Consider the following 6,000-nt stretch of genomic DNA (forward strand, 5'->3'; position numbering starts at 1 on the left):
CAGAGAGCTAAAACAGAATTCAGGGCTCACCAATCCCTGGGATCAGTATTTCATATTTCTCCTGGATAAAGGGGGGGTGGCAGGGATTGTTGACCCAGATAGGAATAGCTATTCTGGTAATGGCGGCTATAATCTGCTGCATTCTCCCCTGCATCAGGAAGTGTGTGGAAAAGGCTGTTGATCAAGCTACCCCTACATTGGTGAACCAAGAAACCCCAGACGATGACGACGATGTTTATGTAAGACTTGATGATGTCTATGATGACAGTTATGTCTTACGCTCCGTTACAGTCACCCTCCCCCGAGATGCAACACTGTAGGGCCATAGGGATAGACAGCACCTGGCTACATTTTACCAGCTGTATCGGGGGGGGGGGGGGGGGGGTGTGGTGAGCTAGTCACTGCCTTTCCCTATATAAAGCTCAAAAGAGTTGCAGAGGGTAATGAGCGGGTGGTCATAGGTGGTCTTTTAGTGTGAGGGACAGCTTTGTGAAATAAGCATTTCAAGTGGGGAACTGTAATGGATGTGATCATGAGTGTTATAAGTGAAATGCCTATTTCTGGTACTCTTATAGATAGAAGTGCTTATCTTTCATTATCAGCTATCAACCTTAATCATACTCATTTAATCATAATTGAGATGTCTGCCAGCTTCTCCCTTCATGTGAAACAAAACTCCAAGGGTTAAAAAAAGAGCAACGTCAAAAAGAAGATTGCGCCTGTTCTCAGCACCGTGAGACTACACCCAAGAGGAAGAAGGGGCTGAAAACAAGACCCTATTTTAGCTACGATAGTTTGCTTTTCCCTTTTTTAGACATGACCCAGCTAAAAAGCTTATCCTTCCTCACAATAATTAATATGTATAATTTGTGGTTCGTACAGGCTGTCTTTTATCTAATTTTTGATTTGATACTAAGATATCCGGCTTATTGTATATCAGCCGGAGTTCAGGAAATAAAAAGGGGAAGTATCTGAATACTGAACTACGTGTGTGTCAGTGTTTGACTTCAAGTGTGCACACTTTTATATTGAGGATTAATTTGGCCAGGGGGGCAGAAACAAAGGTACTGAGCTGTTCTAGTTCGGATCAAATACAATGGTCCGGCTAGGACTCTGCCCTGACTCCATATAAAGCACAAAACAAGTAGAGAAGAAAATTTCAGCCACAGTCACTATAGAAGCCCAGCATGTAATAGGTGATCAAAGTCTCGGCCTTACTCCATCCAGGCCGCGCCCCTGACATGTTTTGCCCCACTCGTAGGGCTTAGTCATGGAGACTTCTGGTGTGAAGTGGCTGAGATTTTTCTTTACTTATTCTGTAGGTAGTATCACAGTTGAGATTTGAACTGAGGACCCTAATAGGACCCAGTGGGGACACTTATTCCAGTGGCAACTATCTAAGAAATGATTTACCTCACATCTCTTTATGGGAATTCTCCTCAGATGCAAAAACAAAATGTAACAGGAGATTTATCAATTCCCTACTACATCTATAACAAAAGAATACAGTGCCATGAACTTATTCATACCCCTTGGAATCTTGTCATGTTACAACCAAAAACGTAAATATATTTTGTTGGGATTTTATGTGATAGACCAACACAAATTGGCACATTATTGTAAAGTGGAATAAAAATGATAAATGTCAATACTTTGTAGAGCCCCTTTCTCTGCAATTACAGCTGCAAATCTTTTTGGGGGTGTCTCAACAACATTTCTGCCCATTCTTCTTTGAATAATAGCTCAAGCTCTGTCAGATTGGATGGAGAGCGTCTGTGAACAGCAATTTTCAAGTCTTGGCACAGATTCTCAATCGGATTTAGGTCTGGAATTGACAACACATGAATATGCTTTGGTCTAAATCATTCCATTGTAGCTCTGGCTGGATGTTTCGGGTCGTTGTCCTGCTGGAAGGTGAACCTCCGCCCCGGTCTCAAGTCTTTTCCAGACTCTAACAAGTTTTCTTCTAAGATTGTCCTGTATTTGTCTCCATCCATCTTCCCATCAACTCTGACCAGCTTCCCTGTCCCTGCTGAAGAAAAGCATCCCCACCACATGATGTTGCCACCACCATGTTTCACGGTGATGTGTTTAGGGTGATGTGCATTACTAGTTATCCGCCACACATAGCGTTTTGCTTTTAGGCCAAAATGTTAAATTTTAGTCTTATCTGACGAGGGTACCTTCTTCCATATGTTTGCTGTGTCTCTCACTTGGCTTCATACAAACTGGACTTCTTATGGCTTTCTTTCAACAATGGCTTTTTTCTTCTTGTCCCTCTTCCATAAAGGGCAGATTTGTGGAGAGACGACTAATGCCCCGTACACACGAGCGGACTTTTCGACATCCAAACTCCGACGGACTGAGTCCGTCAGACTATTCGATCGTGTGTGGGCTGCAACGGACTTCAGCTTCGCTAAAGTCTGACGGACTTTAGAAATGAAGCATGCTTTAAATTTTCCAGACGGAACTCCGCCGGACCCGGTCCCCTTCGAAAAATTCGCTCGTGTGTGTGCTACTCCGACGGACTAAAACCGACGCTAGGGCAGCTATTGGCTACTGTCTATGAACTTCCTACGTCGAATCCAGTCGTACGTCATCACGTTCGACTCCGTCGGAGTTTGGTGTGATGGTGTGTGGCCAAGTCCGTTCGGTCGAAAAGTCCGCCAGAACTCCGTCGGAACTCCGGCAGAACTCCTTTGGAGGTCTGTCAGACTTAATCCCTCTCGTGTGTACGGGGCATAATAGTTGTCCCGTGGGCACATTCTCCCACCTGAGCTGTGGATCTCTGAAGCTCCTCCAGAGTTACCATGGACCTTTTGGCTGCTTCTCTGATGAATGCTCTCCTTGCCCGGCCCGGTCAGTTTAGGTGGACGGCCATGTCTTGGTAGGTTTGCACTTGTGCCATACGCTTTCCATTTTCAGATGATTGGATTGAACAGAGCTCCGTGAGATGTTCAAAGCTTGGGAATTTTTTATAACCTAACCCTGCTTTATACTTCTCCACAACTTTATCCCTGACCTGTCTGGTGTGTTCCTTGACCTTCATGATGCTGTTTGCTCACTAAGGTTCTCTAACAAACCTCTGAGAGCTTCACAGAACAGCTGTATTTATACTGAGATTACATTACACATAGGTGAACTCTGTTTACTAATTAGGTGACTTTTGAAGGCAATTGGTTCCACTAGATTGTAGTTGGGGGTATCAGAGTAAAAAAAAAAAAAAAGACATAAAAGCAACCAATGCCCCTGTTGAAGACCTATTGTTGTTGAAACGTGTCGGGATTGCATTTTTTGTACCCCACATTGCTCTAACGTTATTTTATGTTGATTTTATTTGTGATCACTGGTTGCTTTTATGTCTTTTTTTTGACAAAATTTTTCAATAAACGGTTACCTCCTTACCTGCACCATTGGGAGCATTTCTCTTTTTTGAACCTTTTTCTTATGATCCATCACATTTTGAATGCCATTCAAACGTGAGTGTTTGTGACTCTGTGGAGCCTGGAAGTGTGTGACACAGCCATCCACATCGGGAGTTCCAGCCAACCGCCAACTCCAAAGATGATAGCGTGACCACTTACCTTCAGGACCTGTTGAAAACGCACAACACCAGTTTGAGACGAGCTATAATTTCAAGCGCTTGTGACTCAGGCCGCGTACACACGGGCGGACTGTTCGCTCAACTTTGTCCGCTGAACAGTGTTTCAGCGGACAGTCCGCCCGTGTGTGGGCTTTCAGCGGACAGTTTCAGCGGACAGTTTGACGAACAAAGTTTTTCGGAAATTCCGAAAAACTGTCCGCTGAAACTTGGTTTGAGCGAACAGTCCGCCCGTGTGTAGGCTACTTTCAAAATGAGCAAACTGTTCCCGCTCGGAGGAAAGTGTGCTCATTTCGAGCGCGTGTGAAGGTAGGCGGGGCCCGCGAAGGAGACTTTGCGGGCCCCGCCACCTGGTATGGACTTAAAGGGGAACCCCAATGCCGAAAAAAATCGGCGTGGGGGTCCCCCCAAAGTCCACAACAGACCCTTGTCCGAGCACGCTACCCGGCCGGCCAGGAAAGGGGGGCGAGTGAGCGCGCCCCCCCTCCTGAGCCATACCAGGCCGCGTGCCCTCAACATGGGGGGTGCCTTGGGTGTCACATGGTATATGTCACATGGGTTGGTCACATGGGTTGATGTCACATGGGGACTATGACATCGTAAGGGGGCGGGGTCACCATGTGACCAACCCATGTGACATATACCATGTGACACCGCCCCATTGTCACTATATAAGTGACCGCACAGCGCGGCTCTGGCATTCCGGCCAGAGAGAGCGACGTGTCAACATCTCCTGGAGAAGAAGAAGAAGAACAAGAAGAAGAAGAAGAACGGAAGGCGGCGACAGCGGCACGGAAGGCGGCGGCGACAGAAGACCGGGCCACCGCCTGCAAAAGAGCTATAAGAAGGCGCGGTGGCCCGGCAGAAGAACCGAAGAGGGGGACAAGACCCCCGAAGACGGAAGACCCCCGGAGCTGTGCAATAAAATATTTTATCTCGTGTGTTGTGTTTTTTTTTGGGTACTTTTATTTTACAGGTGAATGGGTAGGGGTACATTGTACCCCATACTCATTCACATAGGGTGGGGGGCCGGTATCCGGGGGCCCTCTTATTAAAGGGGGCTCCCGGATTCCGATAAGCCCCCCGTCCGCAGACCCCGACAACCAACGGCCAGGGTTGTCGGGAAGAGGCCCTTGTCCTCATCAACATGGGGACAAGGTGCTTTGGGGCGCGCGGCCCCCCCTTCCCCAAGGCACCCCCCATGTTGAGGGCACGTGGCCTGGTACGGCTCAGGAGGGGGGGCGCGCTCGCTCGCCCCCCTTTCCTGGCCGGCCGGGTAGCGTGCTCGGACAAGGGTCTGTTGTGGACTTTGGGGGGACCCCCACGCCGATTTTTTTCGGCGTTGGGGTTCCCCTTTAAGTCCATTCCAGGCGGCGGAGCCCGCAACGTCTCCGTCGCGGGCCCCGCCTACCTTCACACGCGCTCGAAATGAGCGAACTGTTGCCTCGTGTGTGGGCTTTCAAAAGTTGCGCGGACTTAGTACGACGAACTAAGTCCGCTCAAAAAAAGTGCCGTGTGTGGGCAAGTTCCTTCATTCAAAAGTTTGAGCGGACTGTTTGACGAACTTAGTTTCGGCAAACAGTCCCCGCGTGTGTACGCGGCCTCACTGTCATACGACAATTTCTCTGGTAAGAGTATTTGATTTTTTTATAATTGTTATTACTCCAGACAAGCCATCTACGATAGTTGATTTGTGTGGTGTCCACTCTGCTGCTGGGAAGATCAGTACTGATACGCTCTACCTCTCAATGCATGTGGACTATATATTGGGACACACGTTCTAGTTGTTGATACTTTTTGGGATTCCTGTGCATTTCCACATTGCACCTATATTTGCAGTGAATTATTGATTTCACTCATTGCTTTACAGTTTCATTTTATTATTTTTATTATTATCAATCTGTATTTGACATACACACGTGATTGTATATGTGTGTTATATAGGATTGGTTTCATTACCACTTTTCTAAAACACAGTTTGAGATCATCATCTGATTTCTTTAGCACTACACTATTTTCTGTTCACCTGCAGTACAATAGCCAAGATGGTGCTGGCCGAGAATGACGAGACTCAGAGCGGCCACCTGACCAGCCAGCCGCACTTGAACCCTCCTCCATCAACATGGAGGAACCAGAATCCCCTCTCCAAGAGCCAGTACCCTCACCAGAAGAGAGAGGTAAGCGCTCTGCTGACTCCACAGATCTGTCTCCTACTAAGCAGGCTCTCCACCTACACAGACACTGGCTGCATTACCCACCACTGACAGCCCAGCCTCAAAGCATTCCCTCAAAGCCATGTTTCTCCCTTTACAGGCTGATCCCCAATGTGGACTTAATATATCAATTAACCAGTTACATGACAAAATCACCTCCCTAGAAGAATGCACTGATCGTATCGA

This window comes from Lithobates pipiens, unplaced genomic scaffold (genome assembly GCF_037356315.1).
Source record: "Lithobates pipiens isolate NorthernLeopardFrog02 unplaced genomic scaffold, aLitPip1_a1.2 Scaffold_22, whole genome shotgun sequence".
NCBI classification, from domain to species: Eukaryota; Metazoa; Chordata; class Amphibia; order Anura; family Ranidae; genus Lithobates; species Lithobates pipiens.